General features: G+C 37.1%; 1 protein-coding gene across 2 annotated transcripts in view; it reads left to right on the top strand.

Annotated features, from left to right (window-relative positions):
* LOC148175234 (uncharacterized) overlaps positions 1-24,233 on the top strand; it is a 129,489-nt gene that overhangs the window by 37,843 nt on the left and 67,413 nt on the right. For both annotated transcript variants that reach the window (XM_088036731.1, XM_088036730.1), the window contains one exon: positions 3,471-3,536. The gene's annotated coding sequence lies outside the window, so the exon portion shown is untranslated. The remainder of the gene's footprint in view (positions 1-3,470; positions 3,537-24,233) is intronic.

The following is a 24,233-nucleotide window of genomic DNA, read 5'->3' as shown; positions in this document are numbered from 1 at the left end:
TCCAAGAATTTCTAATAATAGCAGAGAAACACGTTCAAGAGCAGAAATACAACACTGGAGTAATCATCCTAAACAATGTTACCAACTTAAACTGATACAAGAACGCATAACTTTAAAAAAATTACGAAAGATAAATGCACAGTTTTGTCGTTTTGTGAAAAAGTGGCAGCAAATTTGAACTAGTTTCAGATCTATACAAAACTGAGATGTTTAATATATTTTCTTAGAAAATATTCGATAGGAAATGGGAAACAATATAGTGTGATTTTTCCGCTGAAAGCTTGGAATCTCGCGATAAATTGAAAGCTCGCAAAGGAAACTGCCTTACCGCGTTTTCGTTTTAACTTTCCTAGTTCGAAGATCCGGCATATTTAATTTATAATATTTTGTAGGTGGCTCGAGAATCCGCAGTAACTCATAAAAATTAGGAGAAGGAATTTGGGAAGCACCGCTATTAAAATTAATCTATCCGACTATAAATCCTTCGTGCGAATTTTCCCGGGATATCACGAGGAGCACGTTACCTGCCATTATAAATTATTTAATGCGGTTATTTTAGATTAAGACGTTTTGCGTATCTGCAGAAAAGCTGTGCATTAATCCTCTGGCTAAAAGCTTTGAATGTAACTACGAAGGAGGAGTCGTTTTTTGTCTGTCTTTTGTCACAAATTCAGGACGTACCTGCAGAGCTTTTCCCATGTGAGAAACCGTGTTATAATATTGACGGTTCGATGCGGAAATTTATGAAAGGCTACTATAAACCCAAAAAATGCGACCCATCGTACCACAACATAAAACTTTTCCTTACTTGGGTAAATTTTAACCGACTTTCCCGGCAGTAAAACAAAGTTTATTCAGTTTTTTTGTGTGTGTCACACGTGCGACGGCGATCCTTATATTTCATGACCACCTGGTTGTGATTGTTTTGCCATCTCAACTCCGAAGGTTGCCGGCACTGCTAGACTAGTTTTTGCACTTTTCCCATCTCAACTTTGATAAATGTTATTACAAAGATATCCGGACTTCGACATGTGTATTACGTCGATGTAAATCGACTTTAAACAAGCTCGCGTTGTAATTCAACTCTTACGTTAGTTAGTCCTCTTGCAGGTTTCCTAAATCGTCTATTTAAACAGTTTCCGCTTTCATAATAATCTCTAATTAAAAATTCCAACGCTAGTGAACTTAATTATAACGAATTGCCCAGAAACGAAAACAAATTTCTGTAATGTAATAAAATACGAAGCCGACTAATTAAATGCGATCAATCATAATCAATAAAGAAACCTGTCGTGGTCCGACGAGGCGCAACAAGCGTTCCAAGCTTTTTACGCAGCTTTCAGTTCTAATACAAATTAAAATAAATGTCTTCAGCAGTAGTTAAATTAAGTACAAAGTTACACTTAAACTGCTCCATTTTTCAGAATTTTATTTCCTTCGAGTACAAGCAGGTTTGCAAGAATTTTACAGCTAAATTATACAAAACTTTTAATACCTTATGCTCTCTAACAATTTTGCTCAATTTGAAATATGAAAATGCAACCTTCTGTTAATATCGTCTAGTTCTCAAACAAATAAAATTAGTGAATGCGCTAAGTTTATCTTTTCAAATTTTCTAGTCATATTCTCAAAAAACTTTAAATCATAATAATTTTTTAGAATCTGCAAACCTTATATTTTATAGATTCAGGTCTTTCAGGCTTTTCAGGTTCCTGAAGTGCTTGATACTTTACTGGTGGATTTTTAAATCTTTAATTTATAAAAGAGATTTTTAGATTGCACATTTGTTATTATAAGAATGAAATAAAAGCGTAAATACATTTTAACTGAACCAACTAAAATTGGTGGATGCGCCTCGTGTAACAATTTCAATATTTTAAGCGTTTATCAGTTAAATTGTAATAATCTCCCTATTTTAAAGGAAATATTTCCGCTTAAAAGAGGGAATAAACCATTTTACGTCCTCACTCTACTCAAATAAATGGTTTTGCTAAAAGCACATGATTTTCCGCTACAAGCCAACAAAACTGTTTAAACCCGACTGCATAAATGATTAGCAATAAAAGTCCGTCAGTAAATTTATTTAAAACGATTAAAAAGTTATTACCGCTTCTAATAATTTGCCGGAGCGGAATACATCTCTCATAAAATTCGTTCCAAGCATCCCCTCAATAATTGAAGGATGTCACTCATTAAAAAATCCGTTCAAATTCCGCAATGATCTCGGATGAACGTGGATTCACAAACCGGTGGCAAAAAGTCACCATAACTCGCTTTTAATACGACCTAATGAGGACCTCCGTGTTTTCGCGCATCTTTTTTTCTCGCTCGGTTCACCGCGAGTTATTTCCATAATGAGTTCCGCAGTGTTGCCACCACCTTCGGAAAGTTTTTTGAAAGGCGGAAGTGGTAGAATTTAATTAAACCGAGCCAAATCCATCAGCGCTGCAATTTTCTAACTAATACTCGTCCATAATACGTTGGGGAGGAAAAATGACGGCTCGTTTATAACAGGGGGTATTTGCATCTTTCAAAGTGTTTACCAGATTATGTAGACGCGTCTAATATAATTATTATGCGGGGCGCTGCTCCCCAGATTTCATCAAAAATTACCGATTTCAACGTGGGGTGGACTTAATTTGGCACAAAGAAGAATGAATTCTTTTTATTTCAACTTTCGAATTTAACACGAAGGAAATATCTAAGTTGGTACAAGTTGCGGTGATGATTGTATCAGGGCAGCCAACCGAACAGCAGATGCTGGAGTTTCCGGAACAGTGGCGCTGACGGCGTCTCAACGAATTAAAAATTTGGCAAGCTCCGTATTCTTTTAAATCGTCAGAGCACGAACGCCGTTTCTTTACAACTCGTGATCAAGTCAAATATCAGAAGCATCTAGTGCACCAACTTATTTAAATTTTCCTATTAAACGATGCAGTTAGCAGACACTTTCTGAAGTTTTATTTTTTAGAAGTTAGAACAGACTGTTCCGATTATTTTCACTCCGCTTCACACTTATTTAATAACAATGGATGAAAAACTAGACAGTTTTAAATCAGTTCTTTCTTCGGTGTTCGCCAGAAGTGTGCACTTGTTGAGAAAATGGCTCTACTGAGGCGAACGCGAAATTCACCTTGCAAATTGCGTTTTTATTCAGCCGATACAAAAACGTGCATCGATTCAAAAACTAAATGGGCTATTTATGTTCTTCAATTTTAGAACTTTTAGTTATTGTTTTGACCTTTAAAATTGGGAGTTTATTATTTCGCTTTCGCTTCAGTAGATTTTGTTGATTGTTGCCTTTTTAATATTCAAATTGCTTCTGCATAAAATTTTGAATCATGCTTGTATCAATATTGTTGTTACGGGGTAAAATTAATCGAACCCATTAGCCTTCCCGTAAATAGCAAAGTGTTTATTTCCGTAAATCTGAATTTGATGTGAATCTGACACTGTGGTTTGTCTGACAGGTTACCCTATAGTGGACCAGTTGAGCCGGTCTTTGATCTCCCTTGTCACATCGCACCAAACCCCAGGTGAGTGATTTTCGATCCTAATTTTCAGTGTTGACAGCTTTAAATGTTATCCCTGATTTGCGTTTGTTGTGTGGCCGAAGCTTTATTAACGAAATGCATTATTTATCGGGTAAAACCCTTTAAATAGGGTCGAGTTTTGAATTAAGCAAATGCGGAAGTAATCCTTCGATTGTATTTACCTAATTTCCGTGTTTTACGATGAAGGTGCGTGCTTCGGTTGCACCGATAAGAGTCATTAGCTCAAACTAATTTTCACGAAATACGTGTGTACAGTATGATTAAACGAAGTGTCAATTTTTAAGCGGTTTTCCAAATTTTGTGCACGTCCGAATCGGAATATTCTATGAATAATAATGAAAGTGATAATGAAGATGGCGAGGCGATTTCGTTCTCATTTGATTTGCAGCCTACTGTACACGTGACGTGTCTGAAATTAGTTGCCTGAAAAGCCTCATATCCTGAAGCTTAAAACAGGAGCTTTAATAACTTGCGTTTATCGTTGAAGCAATCTCTAAGAGCTTTTACCTGCGCGCATATATTTTAAAGTGCCTGAAGAATATAAAAAACTTCCGGACATGAGTGGGTTTTTCTATATTTCATGCAACTTATTCTTAATAAAACTTTCACGACCTTTCAAAGAATGATTGCCGAGGCCCAACTCTTATAACTCAACACAAACATGGCCGACTTCCGGTAGAAATGTCGCCAGGGTTGCAAATAGTTTTGGATTTATGCGAGACAGCGTTATTGCGATTATTAAAGTTTAGATGGAAAATGATGAAACACGGGAAGAGACAAATAGTGAGAATTTCCAACGGTTGCGGGGCATAAACGTAAACAATCCTGGCAGTATTTTACTTCTTTTCAAACTTTCCCCTTTTGGTGCCTTCAGAACTAGCAACAGAATAAAAGAATAAATTTATTTGAAAACAAAAAACGCGGCTTGTGTTATTAAATTCCATCTCTTGCAATGTTTGCTTTTTATTTAAAAAATAAGGTACGACGAAATTATTTTAATAAAAATTTACATTGTCTTGTTATTTGCAACAAGAATTAATAAACCTCGTTAGTTTTGGCTTTAATAAGTTTATACGTGCCCGCCAATTTTAATTAAAGTTTATGAAATATTGTGTCGGAAGCCACGTTTTATTTAATTATTATAACTTAGGATGTGGCGTCATTTTAATTAGTTTACAATTTGTCAAGTTTGCCAAGAAAACTGTTTTTGCTGATATTTTATCTTCCGCAGTGTTTGGAACTTGACAATACAAAGTTTTTAATTTTAGCGGATAACGTAAATCCAAAAAGATAAAATGCGCACGAAAGACCGTAAAAAACCACTCGAAATGTTTAACAAGCCATAATTCGCAAAGCAAAATGTCGCTAGCAGCAATCTGAACAAAAAAATTTTCATTAAACCGTGCTCGCACTAGTGTAAAATTGTTAATTCCACTAGATTTATGTAACGAGTTCCCGCTCGTCAAGCTTTTTATTGTATTTTCTCTCGCGCGCTTTTCCCTAATCGTCTCTACATTTGACTAATATTAAATTTGCGTTATCCTGATTGATGCGTTATCCTGTAAAGTGATTCCGTTATTGTTTCGTGGCGTCGAATAGCGTATCTTGGCAGGAATTTTCTTCGACTGCCCTTGTCCATGGCTGCGTAAAGCTAAATTGATTCTTTCAGGACATGGCTGACTGAATTTCGGGCGGTCCCTTGCGATTTGTGAATTATGTTATAGTTGCTCGCGGAATTGCAGCGTCGTGACGCATTCGCCATTAGTGACGTCATCGCGCGCGCCGTCGGGACCAACAAAAGAAGGTCGAAGGATAATTGAATTGTTGAGGAGCGTGCTGGATTGACTGACAGAATTCACACTGAGGAAGCGTTATGTTACTATAAGTAACGAGCTGTTGATTTATTTAAGTTCAGTGACATTCCAAATTGCGTTACACGTGATGACAGCGTTGTCATCCTTCCTTAAGCCGCTTATCGCACCGACGAACAAGAGGACTAGGATGTTTTGCCGGAAAAATCCGGAAAATCGGACGCTTTACTCTGTTGGAATCGCAGTCGACTCTAGAAAGTGCAATGAGATTTTTTTACAAATATTAAATCTCATTTTTCAGAGCTTTCAGGTTTGTTTGGGCGTCAATTACATTTCGTTCGATATCGATGTTGAAATTTAATTAGAGCCATAATGTTAACAAGAACATTGCAGGCGCTGGTCCTTTGTGCAATAAGCGTTTGATGGATGGCTCGCCTTGTGTGTTGTAAATTTACAAAATGCAATTACAGTAATATCTCGGCAATAAATAAACGTAAATGCATGAGAACAGTTATTTCCAGTTTGATATGTGTTGAGTTTGAGGCTTAAAAGCAGCAGGAGCTTTCGCTTCAAAGAGATTGCAGTGGAAACTGAGACAATAAGAGTGGATTTATGGCTAGATGCTCGATGTTGATATTCAAATAAGTAACATAAATGAAGAGCTTCCATTCATAACGCATCGCGCTCTGTATTTTTTCCGTCACGAAAGAGCTTTACACTATCTTAAAGGTTTCCACAGAACAATGAAATAAATACTGCAACGCTCATCTATACACTCGCTACGTAAATACTTTGTGGGAAGCGTCTGTCGTTAATATTGGCTTCATTCTGTCAAGTTCAGGCGGAGTTCAGACTCCCTGATATTTTATTAAAAATTCTGCTAAAAACAGTTTTCTCTATTGTTGGGATTTAAATTAAACCGAGCGTAGGTTTCGTTAAGATAACTCATCGAAAGAATTATTAAAAGTTTCATTGTTTGACTGTCTTGATGGCCAAAACAATGATCCACCCCTTTCTCTTTTGTTACGTTTTATCCATTGATTTATCTCAATTCTTCTACCGTCTAATGGACCGAAGTATTTTATTGTACGCCCTTGGATGTTTCAAGGTCTTTCTCAGAGAGCAAATTCACGGCTTGATTGGTTGTAAGTGCTTTCGGCAATAAAATTTTATTAAAAAAAACTGGGAATTTTTTAGATTACTCCTGAAGGAGGAAGCGGATTTAAATCATTTCCCAATCCTTATAAATTCGTTCCAATGTAAATACGGTCACATTTTCGTAAATTTGGCTAGATATTTAATTATGAAAATTTATTTACATTGAAAGCATCTTTGCACAAATCTGCCGAGGGAAACATTTACTCTAACAAGCCACTACATGGTTCTTAAACGTGTAAAAAATAGAATGTCACAGCGCTTTCATACAGATGCACCGAATTTCAATGCACAGAAATATTGCATTATGCTGTTTTTACTGTCACACAATGGCACAGGAAATTGCCGATCATATCCACAATACCGACAGTTTTGACATACAAACAGACAAATCTTGCACTGTGAACACAGTCGAGTTTGTACCTGCCTACATGATTGTGTTCCGGATACAAATAATGTGTGTTCGCTTCTTCTCGACAGATATTGCAAGGCGAGATGTTTTGCATACGAATCTCACTTACTACAGCATGGAGCTTTATTTTTATTCTCGAACACGGTGCATAAAGAAAATGGTTAAATTCTCTGATTGTAGTGGTTTTTAAATGAATGAAGAATGCGTCTATAAAAACTACAATTGTATACATCTGTCTGGGAGCTATAACAATAGATAACAGTCGTGTTTCAGAACTCCCTGAAGAGCAAATGACGCTTTCTCTGCAATAAAGTGAAAAACTACACATAAAAGTTAGAATATATGAAGAGACGCGGTATTTTATGTCTTGTTGAACAGTGCGGCAGTATGAACGCCTTCAGTGGGGTCCAAAACTGAATTTTGCCCCAGATAACAGGACGTGTCGTTAAAAGTATTTAAAAAAAAGTTGATAATGTTAAAACCCGTTCCTAAGAAAAAGAACAAATTGAAAGCAACGCGAAGTTTCCTTTTCCAATTTCCAATGTGTTTCTAGCCAGTAAAAATGCGCTTCTGCAAATATCGACCGATCGAACTCGTAATCCTCGTCATCGTAATCTTGGAGTTTTATTTAAATCGGCGTTTAAGCCCGCTGAGAAAGAAAGAACTTTCAATGATCCGTCGAATAAGCTCCCAATGAGCTTCTTAGAGCTTTCTTTTAAAAGCCATCAAAATATTACAAACTTTTCCAATTATGAATAATTTTTACGTTTTACAGTCAACCTCCATCATTTTCCGAAAAAGTTGGCACAAAGCGCGTTAGCGCAAATAAATTTTGAACGAGGAAACGTGCTCATCACCTTCTCTGAAATTTCTGAGGATATAATTGCAATTTCATCAATTCCAGCAGCGGGTGCTATCCACAGCACGTTAGCTCGATCATTACACATCTATAAAACAGCCGAAACAGCCACACCAGGTGCGGTTGAACGCAAATATAAAAGCAAGAATAGACTGTTTGCTTTCTTATTCCGCGGTCTTATTGTTTCGCTCCTCAGGTAAGACCCTCAGTCCCCATTGAGCCGTTCAACATCGAACCTAATACGACCTGACATTATTCAGCTTCTTGCATCTGCCTTCTTTGTTAAAATCAATATTTGGATATCCAGATCAAACAGTTTTAAAGTTTAATTACCGGAAAATATTGTAATATCGACGGCAAACTGCACCCTCTTGCTGCCAAAAATGAATAAACACGCCAACCCTAACGGGGTTGTAGAATTTTAATGCCAACTCCATTTAAGAGGGTCAGGACATGAATCATTTTTAAATTGCGCACACCCCACACGATGACATACGGAAATCGGAAAAGCGGCCACTTCCGGAATGGACAGTCGAACATTATTAATCATTCACAAAGTAATTACGTAAATTAGATTAAGCTCCGCACTGTATATCTCCTTTTGTCTTTGAATGGCTGTGAAATATTACCACAAGAAGACTCCTGTTTTTACCAACTGAGATAATCTTGGCGGAACGTGGTGAGTTTGGCACGGAAAACGAGCAAACAAAAAATTTTAAAACTGCCACACAGAGTTCTAATTGGTAATAATTTCATATTAAAAGTTTCCGTTAAAATTGCAGTTAGATGAAAAGTTCCAAAGCACTACCAACTTTCAAGTTAAAGAACTTGAATTTCGTATCACTTATTTCGGTATTTACTCGCAGTACATCCTCGTTAAACCCGCATAAAACTGAAAAAAACATGATTTGTTTTTTACCTTCCATTGCAACATCGGTTGAGCTGTAAATGCTCCTTTTAATTGGAACAGTATTAACTCCGTAGTGGTTAGTCGCAGAGAGCATTTATCTGTAACTGGGAAAATGTTACAACAACTTTAAACGAGTTTACTCCAGCGGTTTAAAAGTTGTCAGAGAGCATTGTCTATGGCTGAAAAGTAGGACTATATTCAATTCTTCAAAGACCTTTAATGTGAGTTTTTGCTGCGCTTCTTGTTTCGAAGAGTTAAAGAAGTAACCGTCGCTCGATGAAACTTTTCAAAACATAAATCCCGAGCACATCTAAAAACTCCGACTAACTAATTCTTGTTGCGAGTGATTGAATAAAAAAAAAATAGCACGTGCCGGAGACCAAAGTCGACAAATTAGATACATGTTGGCAGAAAATAAACGTTTATTTTGAACTCTTTATGAATATTAAAGCCCGAAGTAAAATCCTCAAAAAGAATAAACTCGGCGAAACTCCAAATGTATCATTTGACCCGAGGCCGGTTTTTCTGCGGCGGAATTTCGCATTAGGAGGGTGCTCATATCGGAAATATCTTTCAGCCGAGTGGGGATCGATCCTTGGTCAGATGTTAAAATAATTTCGACATGATCCGCAAACATAATATGACGTTGCCGCCAAGATATCGACGGGAATGAAAGCTTATCCAATCATAGTTGAGCAACTATTTCACTCACAATAATAACAAGTCGAGATGTTTCTTCAGGGAAAATGTTGAAGATATTTACCGTTTGTTCGTGATGTTCCTGAATCCAAATAAAAGACATTTGAGTTTTATTGTTGCGATGTTAACAGACTTATTTAAAATTAAAGTTTTAGATAAATTGCCACTTCAAACACACGGAAAATCTTTGAAATCCTCTACACCTTCAGAATGGAAGATGTTCCAAAAGTTTTCATAATAGAACGTGACAGAATGCTCTTGCACATAATTTCCTCTAGATTTCACCCATTCGAAACAATTCCAAGATTTCAGTTTAATAGCGCTTTTTATTCCTCTTCTCTCCAATTTTAATTTCATTTACGAGGCAGAACAGCATCATTTAACGAATATAAGCACACATTTTACAGTTGTTCTAACTTTTCTTACCTGAAAACACATTTATATGAACAATTACGAACATTATCCACGCTTCACATCTCTGTGGTTGTACAAAGATGTGTTTGCGACATAAATTAATTAACGTCTCTTTACACAAACTGATATACAAAACATATACTTTGTTGAAGTTAATAACACGAATGAGCAATAACAGTAATAATACCAATTAAAATCTTAATGAGATACGTTCGTTTTTGAATGGTTCACAGATTTCGTACAAAGTGCATAACGAAGTGTGGACACATTTAATTACAATTTTACTTTCGTGGTTTGATGCAACATGTTTAATGAGCACTTCTGAAAGGAGAAGTGCTGACAATATGCTTTGTTTGAAGGAAATAAATGCTTTTAATAAGCTTTAAATTACATAGTGTTACTTAAAGGCTTGTTTTCAAGTTGCCATATTAAAGTTTTGATGGGTTCAAAAGCAATTACTTTAAAGTTTGGAGGAAAACGTTGTTTGGGTGTGATTATGGGGGACATTAATATTTGCTGAATAGTTAAAGACTTGACCGGAATTTATCGGAATAGTTACGACCACGATAAATTAATTTCGACATTGTTCTACCCAAATCGAATATCAACTCGCAAATTTTTGTCACCGCGCGTGGATAAACTTTAAATGAAAAATCCAACAACAAAAAACGAGAAATGGTGGATGCGCCGGGTCGATAATTTCTAATCCGGGATAAAACAAGAATAAGTTAAATAAATTTGTAAAGAGAAATAACTTAGCTAGCGTGTTAAAAAATGGTGGATGCGCCCTTCGCAGAGCCTCGTTTCTTTGCTTATCTGACAGGCTGTTATGAAAAAATGTGAAAGGACTCTCGTGTTATGATATTCAAAATTTAATCAAATGATCCTTCGAATATATGAACGCCAGAGGATCTGAACAAGTTTTTGACGAATGTGACGTACAGATTGGAATATAAAACCGATACGGCATCGGCAAAGAAAAAGATTCAATGTGGCGCCATTAAAGTGAGTAATAAAATCATGCGAGCAAAACGGCCTCAAATTCTGTTTACTGTTCAAATAGTAAATCCCAGTTTTACTATCATTCAATTTTAGTGCACATTAGCGATAATGAAAGCTCTGATGGATGAGATATCCAGGCAATTTAGCGATTAAAAGCGAACGATTTTTGTCCTTGGCCGTCGGAATTGATGCGCCTCTATTAGTGAGATAAATAAGTGGATAGCGAAGGTTAGTTTATCGTAATTAATTTAGGATTAAAGCGGTTTAACGGCGGCCGAAAATCTTGACTCCGGTCCTGGGATCGCTCCGGGGATCCCATAAATCGTACGGACATCTGGCCCTTTGGATTTCCTGAACGAAGGGGCAGTATATTAATCAAGAACGTATACATCGGAGCCCTAGAAGTTTGCGACAAAGACCTCAGGGATATTTTATATTATTATTGCGGCTTCTGGGAAAACGTCTTTTATTAAAATTTGTTTTGTGTCACCATAAAAAGTTTTATGCAAGAAATTCTACATCGAGGGAATTTTCATAAACTTGAGGGTTTACGCGAGACACGGCAGGGACTGACCTTTAGGAATTTATCCTCTTTAACCCAGCCCGAATTAAAAAGGTCCCGCATGTTCAGTTTTGTCGACGAATCTAATAAATCATGCCACAGTTTCGCGACATGTTCCTCCGAGTAGAAAAATTTGTACTCGAAAATGTAACCTACATAGCGTGATAAATTGCCAAATGTCGCCCTGCCTGTATCAACAAAAATGTTGCATACACAGGGCGTTCAATTTTCAACAAATCCTGATAAATTAAACTTAAATCGTGCGCCGTCATCGCCAGTCATTGAGTGTTGAAACAGAGTTGTTGTTAAGAGAATCTTTGATGTTTTCAAGTTTTCTAAAGGTGGAGAAGAGATTATAATCGGCTACAAAAAGGATCAAAGGTAAAAGTACACAATGTTCCCGAGCGCCTTACAATACCCATTCCGAGCTTGTTTCGCTTTCCCAAGATTTTTCTCTTTAAATAGACATGATTATTACACTTCGTTATCTCGTGCTTAACAAAAACGTCTTTAGCCGAGGGAGGAATCATTATTAACCGTTCCAACTGTGGGTGAATAATTCAAGGAGGATTAATGGTAGATTGGACAAGTGTAACCTCGATAAAATATTCCGGGGACATTACCCCGGAGCTTTTTAATTTCGGTATCGACTATTTATTTTTTCGACCATCGCTGGCGCAAGCTCGTAAATTATCCTGCAGCATGCCATTGAATTCGGTCCGAATTCAACACAACACACATTTAATTTTCTGCTATAAATTTCTGGTTAAATAGAGAACAACCGCGGCGGTAATTCTTCGGGAGACATGGCACTGTCTGATTTTACGAATTAAAACTCGCAACTTGCATCATTAGTGGTCACTTGTTCTTGTTCAACCCTCCTTTGAAATGCGGCGTACACTCACTAAATCCATTAATGAAGTGAAAACTGTCAGGAACATTGACGGATACGAGGGAAGTGCACAAGAAATTTTTCACACTTTGAGCGGTGTTTAAATAAAAGGAAATTAACAGTGATGGCGGTCGGATGGCTTAAACGCGCTGTTAACGCCTTTACCTCTTAAATACACACACATAAAACCGAAGTAATGATCAAGAACGAGCGATGTGTTAACTGTTTCACACATGACTTGGACGGAGGGTGTTAATAAAATTTTATCGGGTGTCTTTTATTCGCCGCGATGCTCATTAACAGTGTAAGGTTGGAAGTAAACATCTGGTTCTCAGAACTGAGATAAATAGTTGAAATTTTTTAAGTTTCTCTTGCTTTGACCTTAAATAATTGAAGCTCCATCACTATCGTAAATTAGACCACTTTGGTAGTAAAAGACGAAATTGCTAGTCTAAAGCAAATGGATAAATGCCCGTGTTTGGTATAATAATGGATACCGACCTTTAATGCTTCAAATTCCCTAGTTGATTATTATAATGCTTTCTCCTCGTTTTCTCCCAGTATGCCAGTTTAACTAATTCGGGTTTACCTCTGTTCTATTGCCCCCATTACAACAAGCTGCTATTTTCTATTCATGCCGAGATCAGAGACCCATCACGGCCAAAGTTGCATTTACATAAACAGGTTTTTAGATCATCGCACTATTTCTTCCCCTTTTATAATCCGCGCCGAAACCATTCCAATTTTATGCAACCCCATTTTCAGTGCATTTAACGCGCTTTACGACTCATTTACCGCCGTTCCATGTGTCACCCCGTTCTAATGCAATTGTCAGCTTTTTGCATACGTGCATGTCGCTGGTGGCCATAAAAAGTTCTTCGTTACCCGTCGGCGGCTGCAACGTAAGAGATCGTGAAATAGATTTCAGGATGCAATTTGAAATTGGATTTTCTCATTGCATCGCTTGGGCCGATACGTCGTGTTGGCAATTTTACTGGCGGATGAGCTTTGTCCAATCAGAATGCGTCGTACCGGAAGTGACTAGGTGACATTCCTATCAAAACTAAATGAATTTTTTCCTTGTTGTTGTGCATCGGAAACCGTCAACCCTCCATTGGATAATTTCACTTCGTGCTAAGACGAGACAGGTTCGAATGACTCCTTGGCAAGTCATTAGCTCTCCCCTAAACTAATTTTGCGTCAAAAGCGCCCTTGCTCAATCTTGCCCAACAACAAGTTGGAACGAAAAGGAAAAGGAAAAATTCATGCGGATTTTATTGCTCGCTGTGTATTAAGGAGTATTCAGATTGCTTATAAATTTCATTTGAAGAGATTTTAAACCGAGGGGAGTCTCAGATGGTAAACATGTCTTAAAGAAAACTTCTTTGATTTCACGTAATCGAATTTTCAACAGTGATAGTATATGCTGATTGTCCCAGTTTCTCTCAACGGGAAATTCTGCCCCAATTTCGCAAAACGGTGGAGACAGTCTTGTTAAAACTTTATATTCGAATAAACAACCGTCTTCGATGTGTTAACATGTTTTCCGTAATGCTCTGTTTACTTTTTAATCGAAACATCTGTGCATCTTCGCTTTCCAGGGCGTCAGCTTGTTTGTTCTCAACTTTGTTTATAAATATTCGTAATATTTCCGGACGTTCGACTCGGATAAAAGTTTATGCGCGAATTTGCGAGATCCCGTCGTGTTTTATGGGGTTATAATTCGTAATCACTGTCAAATTAAATGAGTTGTTAATCGGCGCGTGGGTTGCAGGGCAATTTTGCGAGGGCTCATGAAAGATGGCCTTAATTGCTGATAGTGGCTGTTCTACAGGCTATTAGAAGATATTATGTTGACTCACACATAATAGAGAATCAGCACCCAATTCTAAAGTGTTGGTTTTGGTGTAGAATGGCCCAGTTGATTTATGTCGCCTCCTGTGTGTAATCCTGCAAATTGCCCTGTTTCCAAACTTGCTCGGACCAGAGCATTTCGCACCAACTTGATCAACTTTGCGGAAAAACAGACCAGATGCGGGTGAAACGGCGATAAAGTCGACCAAACTAAAAATTCTATACTGAATCAGTTCGATGGGTCCGTCCACATAAACACCGAACTGGCGATAAGTCTTATTATTCGGAAGCACCTAGATGAGTAGAAAACATCACGGGATGAATGGGAATATCTTTTGGCGTCGTAAACATTCCTGCTGCTGATGCAAGATGCCGGATACTAAACATTTTATTAGACATAAAGTAAACCTTGGGGCACGGGTCAATTTCAATCCTTACGCTTTTATTACCGGCTGCGCGTTTTATTTTAATTTAGCCAAAGGTACACATTGCTTGATTAAAATAGAAATGCTGCATCGAGCTCGTTAAAAATGCAAGACCGCGCCGGGGACTGTTAACACAATTTTTTGCTTCAAATAGAAATGTCGATATGTAACGTAATCTAAAGCTTTTAAATTCGACGGCACGCTCGGATTCCGTTCATTAATTGGGGATTATTTTAAGTTGCACGAATGGTGTTTACATTAACAAAACAGATGGATTAAGCGTGTAAATTACACTTCTGGGTGGTAATCTACGTTCGTGCAACAAAAATGTATCCATTGTAGGGAATTACAGACAACTGTGTTATATCGCGGCTTCAAAGCTTGGACTGTCTCCGATTGTCCAATTTCAGCAAATTGCACTAACTAGAAATCGATCGTCTCTGATTAAACGGAATAATAAACACAATAGTCACCGGAGAATTACAGAGTAAAAAAACCCAAGAAATGTCGTTATGAAAACAGCGCAAACAGATAATTGAAACGAAATTACATCTTATTATGTTTCAATACAAGTACGACTCAATAAAATTATAGACCGGGAGAAGCGCACTGGTAATTTTTGTTTGTTAACCAAAGTAAATTTTCTTCTTTTGTTGTCCTCGCGGTCTTGAGTCGTAATAACCGTAAATGCCGCACAATTATACGAAAACAGTAATTAGATAACCCAGAAACGACCACAATCGATAACTGGGTTTGAAATTGTGTTCAATTCACCAACAGTTTCTGCATGTGATCAAAGGAGTTAATACCGATGTAGACACACTCGAATTGATCGTAAAACATTTTATTGGTTTTCACGTATTCATAAAAAGCCACACGTGTTATTAAAACCGGTGATAAATTCGAATGCGGGAGTGGCTGAAATTTATATATAATCTATACGCCCCGATTCCGGTGAATTTACTCCAAATTTAAATGAAATGTTTTGATTTAAATTACCAATTGATACGCACCTCTGCTTGTCTTGTTTACAAGATTTTTCATCTGGTTTCAGACTTAAAAAGTCGCTAACTCAATTAAAAGTTTCCATTGCAGTCAATTAACACCCTGGTATTTTCCTAATTAGATTGAAGGATTGAAGGACATCATATTTCAAAGTGTCTGATTCAAGAACGTCGTAATTAACATAACTGAGACGTCGGTTCGTCTTCGGGTGACAACAAGTCGGAAGATAATCTTTCAGACAAACGCCACAAGGTTATGGCAAAAGCTCCCGTTGTATGCATGCAACATTTTTATGCAACCACACATCTAAACAGAGGATCGTTTTGGAAACATTCGTTTTGCATGACGATCCGAGCTCTGAAGCAGCCAATCCCCAACTATTTAAATTGGTGCAATTTTATCCCTCGAAAAAGCTCGGGTGAAATTCCACAGGTTTCCGATTGCAAGGGGAAACGGTAGTGCATTCCCATATATTTATAAAGTGTCAGCTTGGAAACACATGTTCCTGACCATTCAATGCGACGTGGAAGTATTTATCATTCCACAGCTTAAGTATTTAAGCGCCTTTGAAACATGAGAAATCATCGCTGGGAATCGGCGCAATAAATCCAGTACCGAATCCGAATTTAGGGCAATCATAACTTATTTGGAATTAAAATTGGTATAAATGTCGGAATTAACACTTACTGATTCAAATTAATTTCGACAGCGTTAGAGCCGCTCAAACTTGGTAAGCTGCAATCAATCTTAATATCACTATAATACCGTTAATTGTGAAACTGATGCTTCACTCGCCGATTGATTTTGAATTTATGGACGCTGGGATTGTTTCGAATAATTAAAAGCGATGTTGATCACAAATTCACTCGTCCGCAGAGAACTATTTGTTTACGAACAATCCGATTTGCCAGCAAAACAGTCCACTAAAGCCAACGAGCTGGATGCCAACGCGGCAGTTTTTTGCTCGTTTTTTAAAGAGTTTTGACACGAACGAGGAAATCAAGACAGTCCACTAAATGTGCCCCAAAATGGACCAAAACATTTCGCTCCACCAAAACACGAACTGAAATTCAAATCAGAAATTCGAGAACGCACATTACACGGTATCGTCATAAATATAAATTTTCATATGTGTCGAAATAAATTGACGGTTACAGTAGCACCATTTTCTTCTACATCAATATACTGTTGGTTTGTTTGAGTTATTGCTCCTGCACTTTAACTTTCAAAAGGTTGTTACAATAAGGACGTAAAAATTGTGTGATTTATGTGCCTGAGTAAAGAGCAACAGAGAAATGGAGATTGAATTTTAATTTGTCCAGACATTTTTAACGAGGTGATCCTTCTCTGGCCGACAATTTCTTGGCAAACGTGTCATGAAAATGGTTCAATTTATGTCGCGCCACAAAAGGCGGGATAATTAATTATTTATGCAGGAAGATTTTACTGAACAGGAGATGGAGCAGTTGTAATTATAATTAAATGCATTGTCGACGTATAATTGGCAATTTAAATTAAAAATGACTGTAAATTTTATAAACCGTCATTGAGCTATCTTCATTAGAGATAATCACCTGTGAAAAGAAATAAAAATGCAATTGCAAATGTAAATTGACTTCGAGCAATAACCTCAAACTAGCAAATTGTTAGCGTTCTCAATAGACAAATAAAGCAACGCTTCAAGCTCTAAATTACCTGCAGGAGGTAAATGTACAATTAACAAATCTGTGCATGAATATGTTTTCAGTTAACACTACATTTCCTGCCTCAAAGCTGCATTATGTAATGTGGCTATTATTTATTTGTAAACTAATTGTTTGTAAAGTTGATTGCACCGTGTCCTATAAATTGAAATTCTCCGGTTTGGAGCACAATTTTTCATTAGAGTAAATACGTCCGTACTGCAGTTCTTCGCTGTACCAACCACAAAGTAAATTTGCGCTCTATCTCCATGAAATGGTTTGTTTTAAATTAAAAAATTGGTTAGCGCACCTGTTCGTGCTAGAATTTACTTTGCAGTTAGATCGGGAAAAAGCGTCAACAGAAGAGCAATTTAGAAATAGGTAATACGTAAAAAATTAATTAAACCACCTCCACCAAATTGCATTAGCATATAAAGTGAACGATTTGCTTTCACAATTAAAATGCATAATTGAAAGTAATAAATTTTGTTTGTTGTTTAAAATAATGTCGTTTGTCAATAAACGTTTAATTGAATTTCCATATTTACTCAACCTGCTGTCACTTCCACAACAACCACCAGTACCTATTAAAAATATATCCATTAACTAAAAGTTATCGAACGCTTGTCGTTTCAGTGTTAATTACACACAAAAATGAAGCGATAATTGTCAGGAAGTACGAGGATGGACGCGTCCAAGCGTACAAACTCGACCGCTTTGTGAATTGCACAACGGATGTATTATAAACAGTTTAGACGACTTTTAGAATTCACAGCTGGAATTCCTTTTGCGCCACCTTTTGAAAGGTAAACCGTAATTTATCATTAGGAAGGCGGACGGTGCAGAAAGAACAGGAAATGTGCACAACATTACGTTCAAAAAGATAATCCAAACGACTTGGAAGGATGACCAAAAAAGAGCATCGATTTTATAATCAGCGCGACACAAGAAATTGTTGTTCAATACAAAATACGGAGTTTAGGAACTAAACGGGCGAATGCAAACGATAGCAATGGGAGGAAATCGTTTACATTTAATGGCCAATTCAAACCAATATGAACTGTAATTATAGGTCGCATAATATTGGGAAGTTCAGGTCAGTTGCGATAGTTGTGAACACTTTAGATTGGAATTTATGACTGCGATTTGTTCATTTAACACGTGTGGTGTAGAAGTTTTGAAAAAAAATCCAGACAAACTACATTATCAGGCGTGAACTGGTACAATAAAAGATAAAATGGTACGAGAATTCAGAATTGTCTAGACTGTTTTTTGATGGTCATTTAAAATTAATACAGGAATTGTTAATTGGGTTTAACGATCTGAATTATTTCGTTTTTAATTTTAAACTATTGCGAAAGTATTTATATTGTAATTCGCAATCTTTGCCATTCACATTTTTGGCCTATAAATTTGCATTTCCCATCCCCAGCTTAATAATAAATTCTGTACAAGTCAAAATTTGATATGAATATAAAAAAGGATTATCATATAAAGTTAACACGATAAAATTCTTCACCAATTTATAAGCACATCGCGTCTTCAGGCAAATCAGTGCTTTACGATACCTCTGTGCAGATTTTTGGAAAATTTCATCCGAATAATGTTATTTACTGTTCATCACGTTAATTCATAATTAAAATCATGTCAGCTAGGATTTCAAATTTGAACGAACATGTCATTACCGGCAAGTCTTCATTAGAATATATCAATTTGTGTCATTCATTCATTTCGAATTCGGTGTTAAATCAAAGTTAGCAGTCTAATATGGGGCTGATTTTTTTCTTGCATTTTCTTTCCGGAAATATGGTCAGAAAAATCGGGAGATCAACAGGCACTGCGTGTGCGAGTTGTATATTATAATATAATACAGTGAGGGATGAAGGAAAATATGGGTTTGCCTCTGTATTCTTTCTGCGGCTCTTGTATTTTCGTTCGGCATGCGTTTCCTTGCGAGAAAAATAGCAGGAACTGAAAGCGTTCCTCCGGTAAATAATGTCCGATTGGCGTTCCGTTCCCGGTTAGCTGCGTCGTTCCAAACTAAGTATATGTAGGCCGTATCGATAAGGCACGTATAACAAATTGTCGACGAACGAAAGCAGAACTAGCGCTCCGGTCGATACGTCAGAGTCCGGGTTTCCGGTGCGTGAAGCTGAGTAAATAACAATAACCTCACAGACCTTTGAAAGGTGCCGCGTCACCCATAAACTTCAAAAGAACGAAAGAAAAGAGCGATTCGACGTTACAACTTGATCGAACCTAAAACGAATCAAACGTAATTAATTCGGATGCTTCGAATATCGCGAGATGAAAGAGATTATTATAAAGGTTAATTCAATTAATTCGCCGGTTGCGAATTTTAATTGGGGATTACCTGGATGCTATAAACATTTTAATTGCGAAATTAGACCAAAGCCGCTGCGTTAATAAAGGGATGCCCTTACTAAATGCTAAATTGAAAATTTTAACGCCCGCGCTAATTGATAATAAAGTAGCTGCAAATGGTCTAGACATAATAAATTCAGAGAAATATACAAATGGTAGTTTTTATTTCACGCCATTTCCATGCGAAACGACGCATCCGCCCTCCTCAAGCTTCCTGAAAAATAATAAATAGGCGGAAGTAGTTTTAATTCAGACAGCAGCGCCTTTTATATCTTCCCACAATGGAAGAAACATTATATTACCTTCGATTCCGTTCTTTTTCGGGGTATTGGCGAAAACAACCCGCATAAAAAGGCGCGTTTTCATTTATGAAAAAATAGACAACTTTCAGAAACTGGGTCAATTTTTCCTGCTTCACAATGATTTACCGACGCATAAAAGCTTCGGATATATTTCATCTACCTGGAACATTTATAAAACAAAAATTAAAAACTACGTCCTGTTTATCTGGAAAGTTACAAAATATTGTAATGCGACGAAAAGTCACTCCACTGTTTTGATACAAAGGCTCGAAAATAAGCTAGCCCGGCCTTTGTAATTACTTTGCAGTCTCGAAAGTTTTCAACCACACTGTTAGCTTTGGCGTAGTGTAAACAACAGCTGAAAGGCGGTGGAAGTCGAAAAAAGTGACAGACAAACACGGAAACCAAAAATATCTGGGCCGAAAAATGACACTAGCGAAAAGGAGACTTGACGAAGGTAATGGCATAGCAGAGAACAAGCGCAGTTGTTTCTTTTTTTATGATAATGTTGCCGACCTAATCTATAGGGATGTAATTTAATGGCTGCGCAGAGTTAGTGCAGAATCTATAGCAAAGTGGTATTAGGTGAAATATATTGGATCTGTTTATTAACAGTAATGAAATTTCTTGGGGTATTTGGCCTATCGACGCGTCACGCATGTGAATTCGCAACTGAATGCACAAAAACCGTAATAACATTACAGCTGGAAGCAAAAAAGCATAAAGCTCATAGTAGATTGACGTAAGTATCGCAGACAACCGCATTCACCCGACCCGGGGTTATATGAAGGCGTCTCGACGCTAGACTTTTTTAGATTTACACTTCGCCAGTATGGCGACGCAGTCCGCCATTCTACTCACAAATCATATTAGAGTTTACACACAGCTATTTAACTTTAAAGTCGCCTAAAACTTATTTAAAATTTTAGCTTCACCTTTGTGGGATTAAGCATTAACTTTGACGTCGCGAATTGTAGCGAATTTCCTGCGGGCGCAACCATTAATTAAGTCGAAACATAAAAAGCCAACAAAACCTATCGCGGAAAAATGGAAGACAAAATGATAAAGGTCGAAACAGCGAGTTTTGAGGTCATTTCCGGTACTAGCAGGAGCGTTTCATTTCCTGCGGTTTCATTCCGGAGAGCGAGAAATAATTCGGTAGCGCAAGACGATAATCGGATTGTTGTGACGTTAAATTTATATATTTTGGAGGGCGTAATTGAAAAGTGTGACGTTTTTGATTTGGCTTAACAAAAACGATGCCAGTTATCTGGGCTTTCAGCGACGTGGGGCGTCTCCGGTATCCCGGAGCTTCCTCCGGTATCCGGCACATTCCGACGCTGGAATATCTCAGAATTCCGGTAGCGACATCTGCTGCCACTTGCCGGCCTGTCACATGTTCCCGGACATTCATTATTCGGCTAAATGTTTTGCACGATTCCTTTCAGCCTAACTTTTCAGAAAGAGAATTTCAGACAGATAAAACCACCTAGCAAACTTATAATTTCTATGTAAAAAAACAAACGGAAATTCGCTAATGAAGCCTGTGACAGACACGTGGGATGTGTGAGGTGCAACGTCTCCTGATAATTCAGTTAGCACTTGCAACTGTATAGGGAAAACAGCCTAACGTGTCTGGGAAACTTTTAATTTAATTACTTATTTTACGCTTCATTCCCCTCGCACTATATCAAGGAAAAGTTTACAACGAGGAACACAACAAAAGTGGAAATGTATTCATAAAAACCACTGCGATGTTCATTGTGTTAGAAATAAATTTTTTAGTTACAAGACTAATGTCGTTATGCAAAGTTATCCTGCCATTGTACTCGACCTAATAATTAATATGTTGACGTTGATACGGGTAATGTGTAATATTTGTCTTCACCAAACACTGTAAATGTTATTATTATCACACACGCAATATTTCTTGATAAGAACGTAATCCCTTTCAGCGTTTCGAGCATTTATTTCAAGACTAGATATGAACGCAGTTTCGGAATGAGATTCTGAAAGTTTAAAGGAAACATTTCACCTTAAACTTAAATTTCAGGATGCTACCCTTATGTTTACAATTTCAGCGATAAGCAATGAAATGATTAGAAGGGGAAGTAAACTTATCTCTTGATTCCCTTGAATGGGGTCATCCTACGAGATGTATGTACATACAATAGAAAAATAGGGAAGGTAAAACCACCTTCGGCTAAATCACGTCTCTAATTTCAAAAACGTGTTTACTTTCATTATTTTGATCAAATAAAGACGATTGTCAAACAAGCACGAATATGATCAGTCAACATTACTCAAGCTTTAAAACACCAAATCGGAAAGTTGAAAATTCTCAGAATTTCTGTAGTGCCGACCAAGCCTGAACGACTCGTGGCTTTCAACACGGAAATTTTAAAATTAGTGACATTTTTCAGAAACCATGCATCGTGAATTTTATCGTAAACTAATTAAAAGTGCATTTACCGGGGATGCGATAATTATTTTCTACTTCGATTAATTAATTAACAAATGTGGGTGATTGATTACAATATTGGAAGCACTAATCAAACATTTTCAAACAATGGAACAATGGCGCTTTTGTGGGCGAGTACTTACAACGACGGCGTCAGATAACGGAACATCTTTATGAACTGTTATTTGTTTGTTAGTTATTTTTCTTTAGGTAAAACAAACACAGTTTTCTATTACAACGTACATACGCAAACATCAAAAGAATGCGACATCGGCAATTATTGTCTAGGAGCTGTCAATTCAATCGTGTTTTTTTTGGTTTCAGATTCTTTGGTAAGAATTATTATTATGGGTAATGAACCGGGACTTTTTAAAACTAGGATTGCTTCACTACATAAATTAATTACCAAAGCTTGGATATTACTCATACCCAGAAAACTAACAAGGCCTTAAAATTTTTTACATTTTTCGTGTCTCTTTACAGATGTGATAAATAATATTTCAACAACAAAGTCACGTATCAGCTATAGAACCAACTATAAAACAAAACCGGTAATTAAGATTTACTTTCTCTTGTACTTGGACATTTTTATGCTCCCAGTAATGGTACGTTAAAAAATTTTAATTAATTTTATTATTAGAGGCGTATCTTTGTCATAACTCCTGGTTGAAAATTTTAAAAGGCTTTCAAGAAAAACTACTTAGGATTAGTCGTAAAAAATATCTCCAGTAAAGTGGCAGTTGTAATTACAAGAAAAAGTAGTAACGTCTGAAAAGAATTAATTAAGTGTCAGTTATGTGTAAATGTTTACAACGTTTCCTCCACCGTAAAATTTTTCAAATTTTTATTTTTATGTTCGTGTATCTGCCCTCAGCCACACATAATTTCCCAGCATGTCTCTTATTTTCGTGTACCCAAAACATGTAATTGGTGTAGGCGCCTAGGGCAAAATACCTCGTTCGTGAACGATGGTATAAATATAGATAGAGATCTCCGAACCCGTAATTCAATCCTCTAGAGTAAAAAATAAGTGGCTTAATCAATGGGACGCGCGAAGGTGCACCTGCCACACACGCACCTGCCCGAAGATGTTACCGGGGGCATCCCAGGCCAGCAATTTCCTTAATCCAAAGACAAAAGATAAGCACTCGCTACAGTGCCGAGTAATCGAGTTAAATCCCAATGTTAACAACTTGCCAGAGGGAGAAAGTCTATTTTGTTCTTTTATAACAGCGAAAAATTGCGGTGACACGTTAAAAGCTGAAGCATGTAGCTTGGAACAGCGACTTCGAAAAAAGACCCACTCCTACTCAATCGACTGAAATAATCCCTCAAGTCGTCATCTGAATTTTGGGGAGTGCAAGGACCGCGCTGGATGAGCCCCCCAAGAGAAGTTGGGAGAGTTATGGGCGAAATTTTGCGGAAATGCAAATAAGATCGCATTTGAAAATGCAACATTTTTATACGAGTTTAAAACATGTTCGCCCAAGAATTATAACGAAAAATATGTAAAAGAATCTAAAGAGCAACGTCTTTTTTCCCTCCACTTTATTTTTCTTAACATTTATAAAATCGCCCAATATTACAGGTCTCCACAGCTAAATATAAATTATTTCTTCAGGTATCAACGGCCTACTTATTATCTCTCTTCCAAATTCCAAGATGACAAAAGCAGTCCTCGGATATTTGAACTAAACACTAGTTGTGTCCCCATTAGGGCTGTACCAGGTAGAGCACCTTAAGGGCTGGTTTTTCCTAATGACTGGTTCTCTAAAAGAACAACGCTCGAGCCATTTCATTATAATAATAACCTACTATTTACCACCCCAGTTCGAAAAATTTATCTCGT

Source organism: Gnatocerus cornutus, chromosome 5 (assembly GCF_029298725.1).
Source record: "Gnatocerus cornutus isolate USDA-ARS CGAHR chromosome 5, icGnaCorn1.1, whole genome shotgun sequence".
Classification (NCBI taxonomy): Eukaryota; Metazoa; Arthropoda; class Insecta; order Coleoptera; family Tenebrionidae; genus Gnatocerus; species Gnatocerus cornutus.
This window is presented reverse-complemented; position numbering and strand designations above follow the sequence as displayed.